The sequence below is a fragment of the Cygnus olor genome, chromosome 1, assembly GCF_009769625.2.
Source record: "Cygnus olor isolate bCygOlo1 chromosome 1, bCygOlo1.pri.v2, whole genome shotgun sequence".
Classification (NCBI taxonomy): domain Eukaryota; kingdom Metazoa; phylum Chordata; class Aves; order Anseriformes; family Anatidae; genus Cygnus; species Cygnus olor.
In genome coordinates this window covers 141,150,028-141,173,869 of record NC_049169.1, presented here as the reverse complement: position 1 = coordinate 141,173,869, position 23,842 = coordinate 141,150,028, and the positions used below count along the sequence as shown (strand labels likewise).

Below are 23,842 nucleotides of genomic sequence, written 5' to 3'. Positions count from 1 at the left end.
TACCACCAAAAAAAAAGAGGAAAAGAGAAGGAAGCATCTGGCAGGGAGCCCTGGCCGGGTCCTGTGCTGTGGCTGGTGCTGGGTCAGGCCCTCTGGCTCACAGCCTCGTGTGAAACACCCGGGAGAGGCAATCGCAGGCCTGTGGCTCAAGATGGGGAGAAAAGGGAAAGCTCCCAAAATCCACATAAAAAGGTATCCTGAAGGCAATTTTGGGAAACCACAGGAGGAAAAGCTTTTGTCATGGGATGGATTGGGATGTTTGGTCAGAGAGATACTATTGCTGCTCCTTGTCTGGTGGGTTTCAAGAAGTCTCAAGGGTGTCTATAGAAACTGAAGCAACTTTAGTGTCTGCAGAAAAGACAATTTATAGAAACTGTGACAAAAATACCATAAACTCCAATACCACAGCACTTCACTTTATTATCATACATTTTACTGCCACACTATTATAGGGGTATTTGAGTATGGGGATTTTTTCCTTTAAACAGAACAACATTTGGTTCCCCTTGGGTGTTTTTTTCCCCCTTCGTCTGCCTGCCTTTGGATAATTCAAAAGGCAAGCTCCTGAAAAAACTTTTCTGCTGGTTCCTATTGTTTCCTACTTCAAGTTAAAGAAAAAGTACATGATGTTAAATCTGAACACCAAGACTTTGTGAATGTGTAAACTTCAGAACTCCAAACCTTTCAGACTGTGCCAATGTAAACCACCTAAAGTGCAGAGAATTAAGTACACTTTATCCTCTCTGTCCATGATTGAATGTGTTCCAGTACTCCTAAAATTGGCAGCAGGGAGTCTCTCAAATCCCCCAGAGCGGAGTGGGGCTTTTTCAAACGGGTATGAGAAAAAGAGGGAGATCCTCATCCAAATCTCAGTCCCAACCCTGTAGCTCTCTCCTTTGAAAATCCCCATCTTTTGCTTTTAATGTCCTCACTCTCAAGGACATGGGGCAGGAAAAGAAGAAACCTACCTCTGCTGAGTGAAACACTCCGTATTCCCTTAGTTCCCATTCCCTTAGTTCCTGGGAAGATGGCGCAGAAATGTTAATGAGCACTCTGAGTGCCTATATCACCCACCCTTTTACATGTTGCTCCATCAATGTCTAACCAACCTGTTGTCTGGTCCAACCCCTGGCAGCTGAAAGGGCTGAGATGCACATTTGGGACCCAACACCACTGGCCAGCACCTTCTCCCCTCCACAGGCAGTACCATCCCTGCTCCCCTTTCTTGCCCTGGGCCCATTGCGTGTCTCAGAGGCTGTGCACCAGCACTGCCATAAATAACACATCGCGTGTGTTGGAGATGGGTATCTGGGAGCCCGTGAGTGCTGCTACACCACTCCAAGCTGGACGTACACGTTGGCCATGGGGAGCTGGAGTTTGGCTGCCTGGGTCTGAGCTGGTGCTGGTGAAGGGAACCCCAACAGAAAAGCCAATAAAAGGCTGGCACCCCTTTGATCTGCTCCCATCTCTTCATAACTTGGAAACGTTTCACTGGAATGAGCATCTTCGGTTTGTCCAGTGTCTAATTCCAGGCTGTTTTAAAACTGACATTAGCCTGAGAAATAATGCCGAGTCTTAAACTACACTGTGAGGCGTGCAGTAAATTTTTAGTCAGCTAAAGAGCGAGGAATGAAATGCAAGATAATGTTTTTCCTGATATATTTTTTTCTTTCTCTTCATGGAGATATTGATGGGAAGGATAGTAATATTGCTGCTGAATTCTGACCCGCATCGCTGTAAAGATATATTATGTGCATCAGTCCAGCAGGCAGTTCTCTCAATCTTGCTTCCTCTGCAAATGCAGTTATCTGGCTCTGGCACTTTGCAAAATCCTCTAAATTACTATTAAATTAAATACTTTTAATTTATGGAGGATTGTAGCTGAACTCATATTTCTTTCCATTAATTATCAAGTATTTTACTGACTCTGTGAAAAACATTAATGAATCAATCTAAATGAACTCCCACTTTCCCCCATGAACTGGGGCTGCACGTCATCAGTCACACTCCAACCTGAGAAGGTTATATTTCCCTTGGATTCATCACTAATCTCATTTCGAATCATGTATTTCTGAGTGGGCTCAGGATAACATTTTCAAACACGGGGTTTTTAAGCTAGTGATGGGAGTATGTTTAGCTGCCTGAATATGCAGATGGATTTTCAGAGGTCTTCTGTGATTTGAAACAATTGTCCTTTAGCAATGTTAAGGTTGGCTTCTTTCCTTCTTTCTTTCCTTTCTTCGTTTCTTTCTTTCTCTCTTTCTTCCTTTCTCTCTTTCTTTCTTCCTTTCTTTCTTCCTTTATTTGTCTTCCTTTCTTCCTTTCTTCCTTTATTTCTGTCTCCCTTTCTTCCTTTCTTCCTTTCTCTCTCTCTCTCTTTCTTTCTCTCTTTCTTTCTTTCTTTCTCTCTTTCTTTCTCACTCTTTCTCGCTCTCTTTCTCGCTCTTTCTCTTTCTTTCTTTCTTTCTTACTTTCTTTTTCTTTCTTTCTTTCCTTCTTTCCTTCTTTCTTTCCTTCCTTCCTTCCTTCCTTCCTTCTTTCTTTCCTTCTTTCTTTCCTTCTTTCCTTCTTTCCTTCCAGAAACAGTAATAACACTAGTTATCTTTCTGCTAAAATACAACTCCTACTGTCTTCTTAGACTCCATGGGGCTCTGGGGAAGCATTGGTGGAAACGCAAGTAGAAATAAATCACTGGAATTGAAGGACATCTGGATGCCTGAAAGTGTAGTTACGTGACTAAATATGGATTTCAGTGCTGAACTCTCAGCACCCAAAATTGAAAATATTGGCCTCGATACACAGTGCTGGTCTTCAGTGTGTCTTAACATGGCAAAAAGATCTGCAAGGGTCCAATGCAGACAAGTCATATCCCAAAATGTAGACTAACGAGGACTGCTTTACTGTAGTAAAGCAGGCCGGTGAGGTATTCAGATGCTGACAATGCTACCAGGGACATTTTTATTGCCATCTCAGAAAAAAAAAGTGTTGCCCCAGAGCAAAAAAGCAAGTCTGTTATTTCACAGACCAGTCAACAAATGTAGATGTTCCCATTTCATCAGTGTTTCATCCGCTGTTTGCCAAAACCAACACAAATCTTGGCAAAGGAAGGTATTTCGTGAAGTTATGTGGACTGACTTAATGTATTAATCTTTACAGTGACACAGATTATTAGAAACTCAATGATATGTGGAATGTTTTACGATGTGCTTTCACTCTGATAAATAGCTAATCACCATATATTTGTGACAACAGAGCATTACAGGAAGCAGTGATATGTGTTCTGAAAAACACCATTGGTCCTTTTATGCCCTCTGCATAATGCCCTATCATCTGCGGTGCTTAACTTTGCAATGTTGCTTTCAAAACCACTGAAAATGTTCATTATGAGAATACTAACATTTGTCAAAGCCTCCTTTCTGGTCTTTTGTGGTGGTGGTGTGATTTTTTTTCTTTTTTTTTTTCCCTAGTAAAAGTGCATTACATGTTATTTGACAGCTGGTAATTGTATGTGTATTGAATTAAAGCATTGATTTTAACTTTCAAAGTCAAACTCGCTCTCTTTTAGCTGAATGAATTGCTTTTTTCATTAGAAAAAGTATTGGTACTGGACTTCGGATACAGGATCAGAGCTTATGCAGCCTGTCCCCAGGGATATTTTCTACTGCTCTCTTTTTGAAATATTGAAAGATTCTAACTTGCCCATTACCCAGAAATAAATAAATAAATAAATAAATAAATCTCTGAGTGGCTAGCACAGCTCCTAAATTCATAGCTAGCTTTCAGCTATTCTGTGTTGTATTCCAATTCCCTGGCTGCTGGGATGTTTTTCAGTCATACAGGATAAGTAAAAACAGGCTGGGCAAAGCTTGTATGAGAAACCCTGAAAGAAAATGCAGGTGCTGCTAGGAATTACACTGATTATGCCATGGATAGGAATCTATCTTTGAATCAATGGTAAGGCACATTTAGAAGACTCCCTAGGAAACAGAGGCTCTCTGACCCTTTCCCCCATATTGTACTTTTCATAGACGCAGGTGCTTTGCCCTCTCTAGTCTGTTCCCAAGGAACTTAACTGCAGACTGAAGCAGCCAGTGTAATGTGGAAACCATAGGAGGAAAAAAAAAAAAAAAAGGATCATAGGTTGTCATCCCAAAGAGATGTTCAAAAAAAGACTCAAGCTTTGTGCCAAGTTTCAGAAGACAAGCTTCTTCTCCTGCTCTCTCAAAACCTAATCACCATGAGCCAAGTCTCTGACCTGTTGCTCTTATCATGCATTCAAAGACATCTGCTGCTTCCTTATTCTTAGACTATCAAACCAATTATCTCTGCCTCAGCCTGGATTTTGTCCCACTCCAGTGCGCACGAAGCTATTCAGCCTGCCCTCTCCTCCACTCTCTTCACTGGGGAGCCACTGCCTCTTCCTCCTCCTCCTCCCCCTCTTCCTCTTCCTCCTCTTCTTCCCCTTCTTCCTTCTCTTCTTCTTCCTTCTCCTCCTCATCCTTCCATGGCATGGCCCCATCCAGATGTGGCCCCATCCAGCACACAGCTGGGATGCAGACACGAGGCCACTCTCTGCTCTCACTCACATCAGTGAGGAGCAGCAGTAAGTTCCTTGAAACCAGTGGAGTTAAAGCCCTGTAAACCTGACCTGGAGTTACAAACTAGCACTATACACCGAGCCACTAAAACAGAGCTGGAACAAGACAGCGCAGCAGCTGCTGCCCTTCCACGAACAGGTTTCCTGCTGATGAGGAGCCATGTTTCGGATGAGGAGTCTGCCCGCTCGCACAGCTCCAGCCATCCTGCGTGTTGTAGACATGACAATTTGACTGGAGATTTTCTGCCATACCATGGCTTGTACTTGTGGGTTGAAGAAAGAAACTCTCGGCAGAGTTTAAGAATTTATTTAAATATCATGTTTTGATTCCTCCATGTCTCAAGATCCTATATGCATGCCATAGCTTTCCCCTCTTTCTCTGTCTAGCAATTCACTACCGTCCCAACAGGCATTATTACAAAACCTGGCAATAGCATTTAATTCAACCCAAATTTGCCTGTCTCCCACTGCAAAAAAAAAAAAAAAAATGCATGTGGAAAGAAGCTGCTGATGTTCTCTCTCATGCATTTTTACAGCTCTGCTGATATCTGTGAAAGAAAACGCTAGTCCACATTGGTTACTCCGTGTCTTTTTTGCTCTAAGACCTGTGATTCTTTTTGCAACCGTGCATTAAAATGGGTTTTCTCCGAGGCATAATAAAAATATCACTGTAGTGACATACATCATCTTTTGGGCGCCATGTTATGTGATGAAATTTTTCATGGTACACTTAGTTTGCATTTGTCCAAAGTAACTGAAAGTGAGAATGCGCACTGACCTGCTCCAGAGCAACCGTATTAGCCACCAATAATGCAGATGATCACATGCGTCAATTTGACTCTGTGCAGCACAGTGTGTTTATTATTTCTGTAATAAACTGTGGAAGAAAATAAAGTGTGAGAGCATTTCATTCACATCCAGCTGTCCTATTGCTATAGTATTGCTTTAACAGCAGAAGCAAGTATAGGAATATATGCACAGGTCTTTTCTCTGTCTGGCACAGATGTCTGTTTTAAAAACCACTTTTTGGTTTTAATTCTCATTTTAGTCAAACCCTCTATAGCCTTTACAAATGGACTATGTTGATTTCTTTCTACTGCTTCCACATTTAGACCAGCTACCGCTACACTGCTTCCACTTCAATGTTATAAAATGAAATAATGGTTCAGGAACTGGTTGCATATTTGAGGGGTACCTGCTTTTCTGCAAATGAAGGGAGCAATTGATGCAATCTCTTTGCATCATTTTGTTCATTAATAAATATATGCCCATAAAAACTGAGGGTGTGATAATGGATATGAAGAGGAGATCATGCACATTCAAATATTTCTTGATATCAGAATTTGGGAACCTGACACTAATCAGAGCCATGGCTGTAATCAGGACTTTCCGAGAAGCCAATGCTCCTTGGAATGCAAAGTGAACCTTACAGCAAAGCATAGGATTGTTATTATACAAGAAATAATAGGATGATGGCAGATCTTTGTGTGAAAGAATCATGATCATTACTGACCCTCGTCCAAGGACAGCCATGAAGAATTTGGGGAATTAGTGTCCTCTTCAAGGAAAAAGGCACTGGCTGCTCTGGGATGATGTGGATTTTGTATATGGTTCTTTTGTCGCTAAGATTACACAAGCTTTCCATCCTGGTCTTTGCAAAATATTAAAAGATTTTAAATGGGCTTTGCCCCAGAGAGACAGATTCCAAAATGCTGTTACACAAATAAATTGATGAATGGGATGCCTATATATCATTTATTTCCTCTTGGAATTGGTGACCTTCCATCACTCAGTAGTTTCCTTCACACTCCCTCACTTGTGAATTATAAGTTAATCAAGAGTACAATGGAAACAATGCATGCATAGCCTGCTCACTGCATTCATCTCTCTCCTCAGGGTGGATTACGGATGTTAAAGTTGTAATGAGCTTTCTTTTAGGCCAGTTTTGACCTCAATTCTGACTTTACCAGCAAAAATTTCTCATATGAGATTATGCAAGATGTATTTGGAAAACACAGTGGGATCTGTAAAAGGGGTTGTGAAGCACGATTAGTTTAAAAGAGTATAGCCTTGCTTTTAACTGCTCTATTTTGGGGCAGCAGGCTACATCATATATAATTTAGACAGAGAATCTTCAAATTCATTGTTTTAACTTGGTCTCCAAGGAACCAAAGTCTAACTGTTTTTGAAAGGATGTTTATTTCTAGGGATCCGCAGTCCCAGAATTCACAAACCCAAGATGACAGCCACATGTGGCTGATGGAAAGAGAGAAGCAGGTAGGGGAAAGAGGTCTCTGGCACTGTGCTGACATGCTACCTCCTGAAGCCCGCTCCTGGCTTTGCCACACAGTGTGACTTTGATGCTATTTCACACTTACCAGTGCAGAGGAAGCAGGATTTCAGCATGTGGCTCTGTTCTGCAGAGCCTGAGACTGAGCCTGTGGGACTTCCCCCTCAGAGGGGATGCAATGCATCTGCTGCAAGTATTTATTTTCAAACTACACAGATACACAATGCCAGTGAATGGAGTACCAGGAAAAACTATTCTCACACAGCTGATAATGCTAGTGGTAACAATGAAGGAATTATTCTCATTATAAAGAAGAGTTGATCTGAAAGGTAAAGAGAGGTGGTAATTAATTTCCCTTAATAGTCACACTGGGATCTCCTGTAGTGTGCGGTCTGATGTTAATAATACATTTTCCCCCCTATAATTAATGTTCATGTTCTGTTCCTGGGGGACTCATCTCCACTATCTTCAGCATTGTCATTACTTAAGCATGCACAAGCAACTTTAGCACCTCAGTTGATGCAATATCTAATTCAAGCACTGCCTCCCTTGCCCCTGTCTTACCTCCTGCCAGGTGGGTGGCAAATGCCATCACTGAAACATGCAACCTCAGGAGAACTGAGAAATAATTAGGCATTTTGCCCCATTTCAGAGGAATGCTAAGTTTTAAACAAAACAAGAGGATGGCACAAACAGAGGAGGAGCCCCCTCTGCCCGTCCTGCTTTCTGAGGCTCTTCTGCTCTCTTTCTGAGAGCAGCCCATGGCTCTTGTGTGTGCCGGCTGCTGAGGGCATGGGCAGAGAGCAAAGCCAGGGCAGAAGCAACTGCAACTGGGCTCCTGCCGGCTGTCAGTCTCTGGTGTAAATCAAAGCCTGTTTGGAATAGCTGCTGTATGCACCAGAGATCAATCAGCATCTGAATTGCTGTAAGATCCTCTCACTAAGGCATGCTGGATGCTCCTTAGCTGCAAACACAGGCACGATTCTGACCCTTTTTGGAAATAAACAAATCTGAGTGATGAGTGCTTCCTCACCAGAAAGAGCAGAAAGGCAAAAAGCTCAGAAAGGATTAGAGAGTAAGTTCTGTGACATCGTACCACTTTCCCCTGGTGTTTTGTACTTGTTTTTAATATAGGGTTCCTGCAGGACAAAGATGCCATGGAAGTGATTTTTTTTCCTTTACCCCTAAATTGCCTTGTGCCTGCCATGCACTATGCATGCTGATGTGCATTCGTCATGTTTTAGAAGATTAGGGAGGATGACTCTCAACAGACGTGAAAGAAAATTGGGAACATTAGAAAGAGCTCAAACGTGCATTTTTTTTCTACAGGCCAGCAGAGATGCATGCTAAGGGGAACACATACAAATATATATATATATTTAAGGGATGTTATCTTGTACAGTTGGACAAAAAGTTCCCAAAACCAAATGCACACTCCCACCACAGCATGTCCAGCCCCATGCACTCTCTGACTTCTGCTACACAAGTGTAACCTAACCAGAGATTTAAATTAAAGGAAATTTAAATTAAAGGAAATACCTGCACATAGAAAACACAACAGATTTTCCTGGGCATTTCTTCCCTTTAAGGTAAAACTGAAACATCTATAGTTTTCATATTAAAACTTATTTTTATTTACCTCTTTATGAATAAGAACAGTATTATGCCTAATTTTGTTTGCATATATAAAATTCTCTAGATTTTCTCTGAGAAAAAGGGAAAAAAAAATCCTGGCTTTTGAACACCATCAAAAAAGCCTGGTATTAAAGACAGAGCTGTAATGCACACAAAGTACTTCTTGACATTTCTGGCTAGTTGACATATCTCTAAAGCAGTAAAATGAATAAGTAAATAACTAGAAAGACAGAAATAGAGACTACCACCATTACTAACCCATTAGCAAGAGGGTTCCAAAGATTTCAGAGATACTACGTAAGCAGATTTAAGGTCAAAATGCACAAACCCATACAGCACAAACCCATCTTTCTAGAAGAAATGTTTGCAAACTAAACATTTGTATGCAGGATATAGCTAACACAGCATAGTGACTTCATAATAACCTAACTGGAAATACTTTATTATGTGGAAAGTACTTTGAAGGGTAAAGTTTCAGCAATTATTTCAAACACTGCACTTTTTTTTGCTCATTCTGACAAAAGATATCTCTCAAATACATTCAAGCTTTTCTCATGATTTCCAATTTTGTTTTTTCTACTTTGCATTGAAAAAAAAAAAAAAAGAGGACAGAATGGAGAGCAGAGATAAATCTTTTTGTTGAAGGTTTCATTACCTGTACCCCAATCTTCACAACTCTAGGCCTTGCACATTTAAACACAGGTTAGTATGAAGTGTTATTTATAAATCATGGATTAAGGAGAGGACTGCCAATCATGTGATAGCCTTTTCTTCCGGAAAAATTGTATATTTTGATTTTTAAGGAAAACAGAGACACTTTCTGCACCCTTTAAAGAAATCTTTGGGATACTGGCTTTATGGAAAACCAGAACTCATCTTTTCTTACTGGAATAATTCAGATTGTCTGACTTTTTCAGTAAAAAAGTAACTACCAGTGAGACACTTAAATATAACAAAGGATTATCCCCTGTTATCTGCTCACACAGATTCCCGGTTCTGGAGACCAGCAAAGGATGGAGATACCTTGAGTGGTTGCTCACATTTTTAGTCAGAAAGCTTTATTGGGCTTTCTCCCCTGAACTGTCAGGAGATGCTGAGGTGTTTTACCCATACTTTCTAGTAAAAGAGCCCTGGTAAAGTCACGTAGTGGAGCTGCTTCACACCTGACCTCCCTGGTGCTGCTGGAGATCTTCCAGCACCATGTCTGTGGTGCCCCATCCCAGCATCACACAGGGAAATGGTCCTGCCAAGGAAGAGTGGCAAAGAAGCTCTGAATACTGCTCTTAACAAATTGAGGAATACAATACTGCTACACTTTCACTTACATTGAGAATGCACCCTTTTGTCCAAAAAACAACAACAACAAAAAATAGTATTATGGTGCTATTTAAAATAAATAATGGCAACGTATCCTTCTCCCACCCACTTGGGGAGCCTGTGTCTTGAAATGTGCTGGCTCTGCTCATACCAAAGGTTTGCTTCTAATTAAGGGGTAACCGAAGTCCTTTCTAACACCTGTATTGTATGGATTTAACATGCTAATGTGTAAGGCTGTCTCAAATATCTAATCCTAAAATGTGTTACTTTCTTTTTTCTGTACTCTTAAGTAGTTAGTGCTACTAATTTAACTCCATCAGGATGAAAGGCATTAAATGAAATGCCTGGAAGGAATTAATTTAAGTGCTTATCAAAGACTGGTAATATCAGTTTCCACTGGTAAGTAAAATGAATGCCCATGAACTGGAATCAGATACATTGATTCAGCTCTGTTGTGAAAACATAGCGTAGAGATAAATAGTACTACAATTATTCGCCCAGGAAAATGTGCATCATCTTAATGGAACCACTATAATGACCTTGACTAAACTAACTGCATTCTCACTTTCTCAGACTCAGTGCCAAAATACCAACAATATCATGAAGTTTATATCTGTGCTGTGAGGTGTCCATTTTACAATGGGACATTGAGAAAAAAATCTTTATCCACAAACATTTCATGATTCATACATGCAGTTGATGCTGCATAAAAAGAACTAGAAAATAATACAGGATTTTTATAACTCAGGGCTGTATTCCTGGCTTATATTTACAGCTCCTCCAGACCTGCAGGTCTGTGATTTGATCTAGGCTGACATTCACTAAATCTACAGATTTAGCTCCAGTCTGCCGATGACAGAGCCAGAGTTGAGGTTAAGGCAGGGGACTGCTGGAGATAAAAAGCAAGTGGTACTGCCAGGAAGAACAAGGTTAAGGAAGCTCAGAGAGTAGGAGTGCAGTAAAGCATGACCAGCCTGAGAAGATGGGAATAATATACTCTAGTTTATGTTAGTTTCAGGTTTAATGCCATGGGTAACACTAGAGCTCAGACCCAGAGAGCTGAATTTATTACTGGATCTCACAGGACTTACTGCGATCCCAATTACAGACAATGGTGAAAACTTGCTGTCGGCCTCCTATGTAAACCCAGGACTGTGCCTTAGGCTGGGCCAACGCACAGGCTTCCTCGTTACTCACCTTGTGCAGCATAAACTCTTCAATTCAATTTGCAGCTGTGGGGAGTCTTTTTGCTGATACACAGGATTTTTAAGGGCTATTATTAGCTTACTGAAATGAAACTGCTGTTGATATCAAAAGCTTCAATACAAAATCAGGACAAAGTGACCTGAAAAAAGTATGGATTCCCTGTCTCGCCAAGTATACATGTTCTGGTGAGGCCTATCATGCACTGGCTGTGTGCATGTGGAAGATAATGAGGATTCACATGAAGGTAGCTTCAGACCAAGCACCTCAGGCCCAGCTGCATTTAACCCTAAGCCTCATCCTAAGCCTGGCTGTAATTATCACCTGAAAACTCCTAGCCCTTAAAAAATCCAGTGGAAACTATTTACCTCAACTGCCAATGCCCCCACAGATGTGGGATCCAGCATAAAACTAAACTGTCCATCTCTGTAATTCTTACCACTCAGCCTCACTCTACATGTACCCCTAGCCTTCTTTTCCTGTCCTGCAGCAACTTTCCTGGGGACAAAACTCAGCTTAACACATTTAGTCCTGTCAGTCCTCCTTCATAGCAGCCTTCTGGCCTTGTGCAACCCAGGAATATTTGTCCTCACTTGGCCTTTCCACATCTAATATTTAACTGCAACTTTTACCACAAACACTGGGTAAAAGTTGCTTGGTATCTCCTCCTTTCCCCTACAGCTGGCTCTGCACCTACAGCACCAAAAATGGGCTTCAGTCGGTAACGAATCATTGCTCTCCTCACCCAGCATTACAGAATATACCAGTGATCTCTTGTAGCAATAAGCAGAAGTGTCTTGCCCCTGTGATTTCTAAGAACAGCCTGAATGTTAATCCTAGATTTAAGTTTCTCTACCCCAAGGCCGAGCAGAAGGACTTGGTCCAGGTGTAGAAAAGGGCTGATAGTAGCTTCTCTATGGTATGCTCTATTGACTTGGGCCCCTCTTGCCTTTATCGTTTGGGTTCAGTGGGTTATGTTCACTGACATGCTGTAAGAGGTTCATGGTGAGGGTGAAGGCCATATGGCTATGGATAGGCCTGTGCTCAGGATTAGTAAAGACAGAGACTGAAGAGCTAAATTTATTACTATCCCTCTGATCCAGAATGATATGCTGTTGTCTGGTTATGGCTATGCTTAGAATGTGAAAGAGATTTTTTATACAGATCATTTCTCTTCTTCGTCTGCAAAAATATCAAATAAATGTCACTTAGTTATTGTCCCATTGGAGAATTCCTTTGAAAATCCTTCATGGCAAGGTGGCTGCCTGGTGCTGTCTGACTGCCGGGGCTGTACACCGCTATTGCTCTGTGACAAGAGGCTCCTATGGATATTCACTCTCAGTCCTATGTGGGCATTCCCCAGCCTCCCTAAAGATAAAGTAGGTGTTACAGCCAAAGTCTGAGGGTCTGAATAGCCACCTTTATGTCTTGCTTGAGCCCTGTTTGCCACATAAACTAGCTTCCTGGCAACAGACTGGATACTTTTAGGAGTGCAGAGATGGGAAAATGCAAAGGTGATATTTCTGCTCTGGGCCTGTGCAGGAATTCCCTGACTGGAACATCCCATGTGGAGAGCAGCCCGCCCGCAGGGCAGTGAAAGAATCACTGTCTCAACCTATGTATTGCACATTTGACTGAAATCTTTGGTTGCGAAGAAGCTGCATTTTTCTGGCACGTTTCTAGGAAAGTAGATTCTTAGTTTGCTGCCAGGTAGGATAGAAGAGTTGAGTTTTTAAGAGCACCAAGTGGCATATTAGCAAGTGTAAATGCATCCAAAAAATGAAAGAGGACTATATTTCTGCTTCTGATTCACTGTTCTGTGCCAAATAACAGTCTCTCAGTCACCTTTTCTTCCTCAAAGAGAACAGGTTGTGACAGATTGAAGTCTTCTCCCCTGCTATGTCAGGAGCCTTTATGTGACAATTACAACATCATTTGTTTTACGATCAGCTGAAGTCAGTTCAAAACAGCACTTCACCTCACACATGAAGTAGTATGGCTTTATGTGACAGGGACTGGGATTTGGCAGGAGCAATTCCTCATTTACAATCTGCTTTCTTCTGTCTCAGTGTTTTACACCTGATGCAGAGTAACTTTAGTTTTGAAGCCAGTCAGGCTTATCTGGAGGAGTGACTCATCTAGGGCAATCCGAGTAGCCGGCTCCTGCTTGCTCTGAGAGGCACTGTAATGTTGAGCAGTGGAGGAGGAGAAAAATTACAAAACCATGGCAGGGAAGACCTCAGTCCTCCCAGATAAAATCTGAGATATTCATCTGCAAGCAGCAATCCTGGTGCTCAGCAGGCAGTTTCTTTATCTCCTCCCTTTCCACGGTGATTTCCTGTCTCTCTTGTTGCACCCAGCTCACATGCCAGGGGCAAAGCTGGCCTCAGGAAGTTCAAAAAGAAGCCAGCTGGCTGTGTGTGAGCCCCCACATCAGTGGATCCTGCTGATGTAATCAACAGCACCATGTTTCTAGTTTTTTTTTTGTACATCTCTAGTACAGCAATTAGCAAGTGTAGGTCTAAATGCTGTAGTGTTCAGAATGATCTTGGCTTCCCCTGACAATTCACCCTTTCACATCATCTATGAGACCTATGAAAATAATACACTATTTCCCATTAGTAATCCCTCCCACTTGTGATTTCTTTTCTTTGTGGCCAGGGGGGACGAAGTGTGCAGTCACCACACAAAGAGCTCTCCGGAGCAACCACCATGAATTCAGGAAACCTGGCCCTAAGCCCATTCACCTTTCCCAATTTTCAAATGGCTTCTATTTAATTTCTTTCCTGATTGCTTTTTCTTTTTAAAATGTTTATCTTTTAAAATTAAATGCATGAAAACATGGTGTTCCTAGGCATGACGTCCGTAAGTGCAGACTGGCCTGCAGCCTGACACAGACGAGTCCTGCACAGGTCCAAGAGCTGGCCCACGTGGTGGCAACACCAGGGTGAAAGCCACTCTTGGTCTTACGCAGGCACTAGCAGCAAGCATCTCCATTTCATTTTACTCCTAAATCTGACATTAGGAGCAATTTTACAGGTATGGAACAACTCACTGCAGATGTGAGCCACTTAATCCAGACCCAAAAGGACATAATAAAAGTTCTGTGGGCAGTAAAACCAATTTTCTTACTGGTTTGTGTCAGAAAGCTCTTGCGTAGGTTATCCAGCATCTATAGGGCAGATATATATTGTCACAAAGCTTAAAGATATTCCGTAGCTTTTAGATCCTTACCTTTCTCTCAAACTTAACTGAAATTGGCCAGCAGGTTCAAAATATAGCCAGACAGGCATGACACAACCACACATACAAACAAAAACATGACCACATAATCCTTATTCCCCTAAGAAACTGAGAAAAAAAAAGCACTGTTGTTAACTCAATCCAGGCAAGTTTTCAGGACTAGATCCTGCAAGGATTTACAAACTAAAAAAAATTAGAGGTTACAACATCTAACTTTTAGTTGGGTTGTGATTCATCTCACCTAACTTGAGGTATTCACAGTACAGATGCTGACAACAGAGATAACTGTCAAAACTGCCTTTGTAGTCAGTGGAGAGATACAGAAACGCTTAGGGTACAAGTAACCCATTTTTAAGAGGGTTATCAAAATCAATCAAATACATCATGCTCGAGAAGTGCCCACTGATAGCAAAGGAGCAGGTTCAGGCTAATCCCATTCTCTCTCTCTAGCCCCCCACTATCCCAGGAGACTACGTAACTGCATCTCTGTCAGAAACTTTACAGGTGCCGTCCTATAACTAGCTAGGTTTCTCCACCCTGAACCCTATGGAAGAAACTGCTCCAGTATTTTCTGCTGAAGGCTAGAGGACCTCCTCTGCCAGGTAGCCTAAACTTTCTTCATCTAAGCATTGAAAGTTTAAACCATTTTGCTCTCTGGGTAATGTGCTTTAGCTTAAATAACTTTTCTTCCTCATGTTTCCTTATCATCTCATACATCTCCGGAGAGCAATCACATTGACTCTCAGGTTCCATTTTGCTCAGCCTTTTTCACGTGCATGCTTCTTTCTTTGCCTTGTTGAATTCCTCTTCTGTCCTCTTTCCCCTCAGCCACTTTGTCTAGGTCAGCAGTTCTTCTCTTCACCTCCAAAAATGTACAATGACAGTTCCCTGATGGGGAAAAAAGTGTATTTTTAAAATTGACTTTGTATATCCGGATAACCTTTTTATTGTTCTTTCATACATATGGCCTCTCATTTAGCTTGGTCTTGCTCTCTGCTTGGATGGGCCTAACAGACACAGACAGAAAAAAACACATATGAAACACTCAGAAGCAGAACTGTACAAGCACAAGATAGCCATTCAGGAGTAAGAGGAGTCTCTGAAGTCACTTTGAGTTCATTCTTAAAAAAATAGCAGGCTGCCAGATTGAGAATGTCCCTTTGGCTTCTGTATTTCTCTAGTTTTAAAAACTGAACCAAAGAGCATTAGCATTCTGCTGCTGTGCTTTTACAGGATAAATTACAAATGAGAACAGTGAGCGCATCTCGGAAGTTATGGTCTTTTCTTTGGATACTTGATATTCCATACAGCCAAGAGCTGCCTTAAGACTGATGAAAACTTCTGTATGCTTGATTTACAGTCTATCTGGAGGTGAAAAAGTGCATTTATCACTTTCATTTCCTTGTTTCCTTTTAATTTTTTTTGTATATCCAGGCGGCAGTCCAGGAAAAAATGCAAGTTTTGCGGATTCGTTTATTGACCCTTCCATTGTGATTTAGTAATATACATCAGCTGGTACTTACTTGTACTTACTGAAAACCCAATAAGGGAAGATGTTAAGCACATGTTCTAAAATAAGCATATGGTTTAAACATGCTATTAAATTGTAGTACTTGCTTTTCTTCATTTTCTGGATTTTTCCATTTCCTTTCCTGGAGTTTTAATTCCTCTGGGGCATATCATAAAGCCCTTACTCAGAGAAAACTACTTTTCTATTTACTTTGTTTAGGTTAAAGATTGCATGAGACAGTAATATTCTCAAAACAAAGAGTTTATTATTATTTAGGTCTGCAAAGTTAAATTGTTTTTTGACACTGTAATTGTTGAATAAAATAATATAAAGTTTGCCGTTCCTTCCTGCATGGGATTTTTCTTAAAAAGACAGGGAGGGCTCCAGTTTTGTAGTCATGGTGTTTATACAGGTCTTCTGCTTGATCTGTGATGGCTCACATGCACCTAATTTTTGTACTGCTTATGTTTAAAAAACACAGTGAAAGCAGTTTTGATCCTGCAAGGAAGTCACCATAATGGTTTCAACACTCTGATCAATTCTGTTCAGATAACCACATGCTTTGGAAGAGAAATTCTTGATTACTGTCCTTTTCAGCTTTGTACATTTTCCCTTGAATCTCCTCTTGTGCTTGCCTTTCCTTCCATATTTATGCCTTTAGCTCAGCCTGTTGGGCAGTGGGCTGTGGACCTCCTCCAGTGTTGAGGAAATAAATTAGGAGAGAGATCAGCATTTTATCATCAGCATGTCACATGACATTTCACATCTTCTTTTGTAATTGTAATTTCAATGGTCCCTTCAATATGATGAAATTTATAACATGCCAGGAGGGCTCTCTCAGATTAAGCTGTTTTCTTGTGTATTAAAGGGCCGTTATGGAACATTAGCCGTGAGACATCACCTAAATGGATCGAGACTTTAGCACAAGGTGGATGACCTATAGCTGGAATTCGGTACCCTTTCTCCCAGGCGAGCTGCTTTATTACTCTGTAGGTAGTTTCAGTTCATTCACTGGGACTACTTGTGAGATGCAGTCACTGTGATTAAGAAGGTCAGAATCTGTCCCTGTTGACAAAAGATTATTTTAACACTTAAGATTTCTTTTGTGCAGCTTTTGCTTTGACTAGTGAGCACTTCATCAGGTGAGTCATCCCCTTTCACTGGGTCTAAAGCTTGCACAGCTTGATCCATCAAGATTTATGGGCATGCATGCGTATACCCCATTAAGCTACACTACTGAAGTGAAGGACGCAGCGTTGGAACAACGAGATATTCACTGTGAGCAAGTAATATTAGACTTGGGCTAGAAACACATTGTGAGCATGTTGGCAAAGGAGATGATTCCTCTGACAAGGGATCAGAGCTGGGTAATATTATGTGCAGCCAGGCCTGATGTTCAAGCAGCTCTTTCTGGAGTGGAAATCAGAAGCCTGAAAGTGGTGTCCCAATTTCCCAGGCAATATAATGGGGAAAGCGGGCCGCCTTGGATGAGGATTCACAACTGAGAGCGAAATATTTGCTGCCTAAATGCAGAAGACACTGGCACTTTGTATTCCTATCTTATGCATGGCCCTAAGTAAGGTATGGTTTCAAGCCACCCTTCTCCGCTATGCTCCTCAGGGACATGCCTTTCTCCTGCTCGGTCAGTAAGCAATCCAGGCTCTGCATCTTGGGTGCTCAAGGCCAACTACTAAGTTGGCTCAAGGCCATTTGCAACTAAGGGTGCAAATAGGAGCAGTCCTTTACTGTTAAGGGCACGTGGTGGTAGAGTGCACTTAAATGAGCTTTAGTCTGTTGTGAAAACTCACCTCCCACCCCTCAGTAGATCCCAGCTGCTCACAGCTACTTCCCTGCATGGCTTCACGAGGGGCAGTTGTCAATTTTGCCCCATATCATTGGAAACAGATTTGGGGACAAATACAGCCACTTTACCCTGATGACTCTCACGGCATTATTCTCAGTACTAACAATATCCTAATAGCTATACAAAATCAATACATTGAAATAGACAAATTTTAAATTAAAAATCATAATATCTTTCTGGAGGGTTGCGAAGCCAACCTAAAGCAAACACTTATCAATTCTATTTTATTTCTTGTCAGGCCTCCCTTTCATCCCACACTATGAACCAGAGAAATGCCTGAGTTTTTCCCTCAGCCTTTGATCACTGCATTACCATGACAACAATGTATTTACTGTAGCTATAATGGATGGACTTCAGATGTCAGCTGGGTCCCTTGGAAGTCCGTGGGGGAGCTTTGGTCTCCGTATACCACAGTAAATGAAAGAATGATTCTCTTGACTGAAGAGTTGACAGGTAACTTGCATTTGCTTTCAAATCTCACCTGTTCTTTCAGCAATGCCCACTGCCTTCCATCAGTTTTAAATCCACCAACTCTTTTAATTATATGAAAAACAGGCCAAACTTCTATTTATCAGCTCGCTTTGTGCTTTGCTGACTGAAGCCCGTAATCCAACAAGTTAATGCATCAGTCTGACAGGATGTGACGCATAGACACCATGAAGGTGTTTATTCTTACTGTTTATGTTATTATTCTTTTCAGAGCTTTCCAGCCTTACACAGAAAATAAATAAATAAATAAATAAATAAATTGTGTAAGGCTTTGTTCTTAAACAGTTCATAACTAAAGGATGATATTTTGCATGCGTATAGGTTTGGAGCATAAAAATATATGATAGAAACAGGACCTATTATGCTCCTGAAGACATTGATACATGAGAGTAATCAAGTCACTTCAACAACAAAAATAACTTCCAAGCGAAGCCTAAGCTTTATACCTTATCGAATTACAGACACAATACAGAACAGCACATGTAACTCCAGCTCAGCAAGCGAGAAGCAACTTCGTTAGAGCAAGAGTCTTAAAGTTTGTGTTTTCTTACCTTAAGGAGTTTATGAATAGACAATAAAATTCCTTTTGCACAAGGTTTTGTAGAGATTAAATTATAAATATACATAAAAAGCTTCAATAATGCCTGTCAATCTGCTCCTAAAAGATGCAATTAGAAGATCAGAAAACTAATTAAAAAGCCTGTTTGATCTCAAGAGTTTGGTTGCATACTGACAATTTTGGAAATAATTCATATCAGAAGAATTTTTGAAGCTTATATAGCTCTGAACATGTACAACTGATATTTTCTCAGATATAAAAATAGTGCATAATTCTATAAAATGAGAACTGTATCATCGTGGTAGTCATAAAGACGACTTTAGCTATTAGTAAGAAAAAATCTTTATTAGTCTATTTAAACCAGTTAACATTTTTAATTTAAAATCTTGAAAGGCTGTTTTAACCATACCACAACACATCACAGCATCAGAAACATCTGAAAATGAGCAAGAAAGTAGCATTGTGGGCTCAATATTCATCATTTCTCAGTTACATACATTTCAAAGTATAAATGAGAAATCCTACATCAAATTTAATCTTTTAAACTGCCTGTTTAGCTGTACAACCTATTAGAAACAAAGTTTCCAGGGAAATATTTTCAATTAAACAAAATGATTTTTTTTTCTCTTTTGACCTACCTCAAGCTTGCTGAACCATAAAGACCCCACTTTTAAAGCAGATAAAGAGTCCAAAAAATTATGTGTGCTGAGTCAAAGTAGTGGAAAGTTTTGAAGAGAGCAGAGTGTGACAGGCAACAACATCTAATAGCCTCATTGCAGCCCCAAAACTCTGGGTGACAAAGGCAAAATTTTGGCCACGTTGGAGCTCAAGGGGTCAGCATTTCATCTGAAATGTGCTTTTTGCTGCCTGCTTGGTACAAAGTAGATCCGAACCTAGTAGACAGTCACTCGAAATGCCCCGGTGTGAAGAGCTCAGCCAGCCACCATGTGCCACCTCCCCTTCCTGCTACTGCACTGAGGATGTAAGGGAACTGGCCATGACTCAGAAATATCTTTATGTGGTACACATCCTGTTCTTCCAAATCATCTTCTGGGCCTGTCAGCAGCCACAATAATTGAACAGGACAGTGCTGCTAGCAGTGGTGGCTGTTGATTGTTCCCCCTCCCTACCTGTGTTAGGTACACTGCCGCTGCCGCTACCCTTCACAATCTGTCTGTGATGTGCATAAAATATCCCTTCTTAGCCCCGTTTTTGTACATAACCACTTGTATCCAGTAGGTTTTGCAACTGAGAACAACGCATGAGCTTAATTTTTCATTTTTAACTCTCACCCCCTCCCCCCCCCCCAAATACAGAAGCAATAATTTTAAGAGAAAAGGGAGAAACTCATCTAAGAAAAGCTTTGCTCAGTAAATGCATCTAGAGAAGGAAAAGAAGAACGTCAGAAGTCTTGAGGGTTTTATTAAGGCTCATATATCTGGCTGCAGGAAATACAAATTTTATTCAGGGCTAGCCTTCTCAGACCTCCCTCACCTCTTGCCTTTTCTAGAGAATGACTTGGGGACAGTGCTGGCCAAGAAGCCTTGCTTGATTCCTCCAGCTATGAGAACCTCTCTTGGTCACACAAAACATTTCCACAATCAAACCACATGGGCTGAAAGTTTCCAATCTGGTGTCTGCCTTGGAATTACTATAATTATTCCTGATATCAGCCAAAAGAGTTTAAACAGGAGAGTTGTTATCTTCTTTAGAAAAGTTTGACCATCCTGCTTTGCAGGTGTTTGGTCTTTGCAGCAACAATATCCCACTTTACAAATCGGCCCAGAATAGCCGACATTTAATAAAACAGAAGTTTTTACCCTGCTGCATGCAGATTAATGTCATCATTTCAGAATTATTTTAGGCCAGGACAAGTCAGCATTGCCGTCACAAAAGTGGTCCCATGCTTTCCCTTTCCCCCAGCTTATGCCAGCAGTGACTCAGGGAACTTGGGAACTGCCAGCAAATTAACCTGACTTAAAATGACCGGTAACAAGAAACAAAAAATTATTTGAGCGTAGTGTGATCATTAAATCATTAAGTAGTGAATCATAATGAATATGCAGGAAGTGAATAAATTAAAATTACACAGACAGACTTAATTATACTATTTCCTAATTTCTGAGTGCTCGACTTTGCATCTGTAGCGGTTAGCGTTTAATGCAGCTTCTGTGAGTATGTGATTTTGCTAGGTCTTTCAAAAAGTGAAAATCATTATTGGCATTGTTCTGGCATTTCCAAAATATCAGCAGACTTCCAGTCACTTCAGCTAACAAGCTCTGGAGTGGTCACAGGGTCCTGCTGCATGTAGGAACAAGGGGAAGCTGTGAGATGCAGGGATGAGATGCTTTCCTGTGGGCTTTGTGGGCATTTGCTGGCAGTGGAGGTGTGCTAAATTTGCCATCATCAGGTTTTCCTCCCAGGTGCCTATGTGAGCAAGCAGCCTGCCTGTCCCTCTGATCTCCAGCCTGACTGCTCTTTGCACACCTCAGACCCCCAAGTCCAGCCTTGCACTTCAGGACAAGCATGTGCTCATCTCTGTTTTTGGCTTTCCAAATCCCAAGTACTTCCCAAGCAACTCTGCTTTCCAACCTCACTTCCAGTCTTTGCTCAGCCGAAAGACTTCCGTGGCTTTTCTTCCAGCCTCTTTCTTCTTCCAGTTAGCCACAAACCCTCTCTTCAACCCATCTAATACTGGGGGCTCTTTCTCCACCCCCCCTCTCACACTTCTCCCCACTGACACACTTTGCAGCTCAAATTTCCTGGTCTCCTTTGCTCCTCATTCAGTCTCTGCACTCCCTCTCCTTCTGATTATCATATTTTTATTGTCTTCATCTCTTCACTCACCAGCTCCCTGCAAGACAAAACCCAGCTCACTTCTCTTGTCCTCCAGGACATTCACATGAAAAACATTCTTTGAACACTGTAAAGTGGCTTAAACCCACATCAGCTCCAAAGAAAATCCTGCTTTCCTCCTTTAATGCCACCACTACCATTAGTATGGCTGCACCATCAACCAGCTTAGGAAAACATAACAGCTGAAAATTAACCCATCCACACACAGAAAGGTTAAATTTCAGCAAGATCAGCTTCCTGGTCTGGCCCACTGCTCCAGGACAAGGGAAATAACAGAAATGAGTGTCCAGACTTGGAAGTAAGGCAGGATCATCTTTTGCAGTAGCAGTAGAGACTTACACGGATTAAAGCAATCTTGCAACCATGGCTTTAGTACTAATGGGTAACATTTGATAAAGCAATGGAAAATTGGTCTTAAATGGAAGAATATGCTATGCTGGTGTGCTGCCTGAGTTCATTCCAGAAAACATCTCACAAATCCCCAGTTATACTTTGTTCTCTAAGACAACTGTCTTGCAGGAGGTGTTGCATTCTGGCAGAGTAAGAGAGGTTTCGCTTGAACAGACTTCTCCAAAAGAAACCTAGAGGACTAGCTGAAGACTAGGAGAGAACATCCAACAAGTTATTAACTCCAGATTAAAATGCAGAAAAAAGGCTGGCCAGAGCTGAGCTCCTTCCTACTCTGGATTCATTATAATCTTTAAAAAACACATGCTACCTCCATCATAGACACACCCTGATTAAAGTGTGAATAGAAATAACAATTAAGACTATTAATCAGACCAGGTTTGGAACTGATTATCCATTTTCGATTTAGGTGTAGCCTGTATTACAGATTTCAAGGGGTGTTGTCAGTGAGGAATATAGAAAACTTTAATGAACCCTACGTGGGAAACATATTGGTGCTGACACTACTACGCTCCCGCTCAAACATCTTTTTGCTGGGATAGCTTATCCTCTTTGTGAAAAAAGGTTAGTTCTGCCAGTAAAGGAACTTCACACAAACTGTAATAAATTCTGCTAGCAATCTCTGCTAGAGAAATTTACCACTGTGCCTCTGCACGTATTATTTTCAGCAAAGCTCTTTAACAGCAGACAATGCCCGCCTAGTCAAAAGTGATCCACCTGCAGAAGCATTTGTGAACTAGCTCTTCAGTGCCTTTTTTCCGTGTTGCAAAATGTTAATGTAGATTCACAATTCTCAAAAGAACATTCAAAAGAAGCAAAAAGGTCACATCAGTGCCTGATCAGTTTAAATTTTGCAGGCAAAACTGTGAACCATAGCTTTTCATGAATACAGTAACTAGAAAGAGCCAAAAGCATTTGGTACGTGTTCAGTGCTGACAAATACGTAATAATTTTCAGAAAGCACCCATGGCTCATGCGGTCTAAGTGATCCTTATCTTAAATCCTCACCTTTTCCTGGAAAGCTTTACATACAGATGACCCAAAGTATTCTGCAGAAGACACTGTCCTCTCCTTGGGTTGCTGGGTGGGTGAGTTTTAAAACTACTGAACGTGAGGTTGCAGAACAAACTAGTTTTAATTATAAACCTACTTTGGATCATCCAAGCCATATGCAGAGGAATTTGAAACAAATGGGAAACAAATGGATAGATGAGATTAAGTCCAGGCTAGGTTGTCTCTTTGGGGTCATATCCAGATACAGAGTGCCTCCCAAAGTGAGGCCATTTGCTAGCATGCTGATTTTCAGACAGTACACCTCACTTCTTAGCTGCCGTGCCACTGTGATGATTGCTTCCTTCCCATCCAACCCATCCTCGCTGCAGTATATGTGTGAGTCAGACTGGGGACCTAGTCAGCCCTTAAATATGTGCTTAAGTCTTTCCGTATTCAGGAAAAGACGGATGAAGCTCTGAGCAAATGGGTAATGAAAAGCATGTGCCTAAGTGTTTACCTGAATAAAGCTGCTCTGCTGAATCTGTGCTAAGATGTCAAGCATACATCAGGCACGCTCAGACTCTTCCCTGGCATTCTTTCACACAGAGCCCCTGCCATGAAACTGTTGTGTTCCCAAGGGGGAAACTTCTTCCTGGAGAGCAGCCCTAAATGAGAGGAGCCATAAGACCAAAGATAACGCCTGCCTCCCCCCTACATCCCTCGCTTCCCCAGGCCACAGATTAAAGCAAAGGTCTAGGAACAAGGGGGAAAAAAAGGGACTTTTCTAAAGGAGCAATGAGAGGTTACCCCATCTCCCATTTGTTTTCCCCGAGCAGTCCGTAACACAGCGAGTGCTGCTTGCTTGGAAGCTCATAGAC

The 23,842-nt window shown here is 41.4% G+C and overlaps 1 protein-coding gene across 5 annotated transcripts in view; it reads right to left on the bottom strand.

Moving 5' to 3' along the window:
* Positions 1-23,842, bottom strand: part of NPAS2 (neuronal PAS domain protein 2) — a 98,788-nt gene that overhangs the window by 63,779 nt on the left and 11,167 nt on the right. Inside the window, exon 2 of one of the 5 annotated variants that reach the window (XM_040535913.1) lies at positions 5,376-5,474. The exons of the other annotated variants lie outside the window; for them this stretch is intronic. The gene's annotated coding sequence lies outside the window, so the exon portion shown is untranslated. The remainder of the gene's footprint in view (positions 1-5,375; positions 5,475-23,842) is intronic. 5 annotated transcript variants of the gene reach the window in all.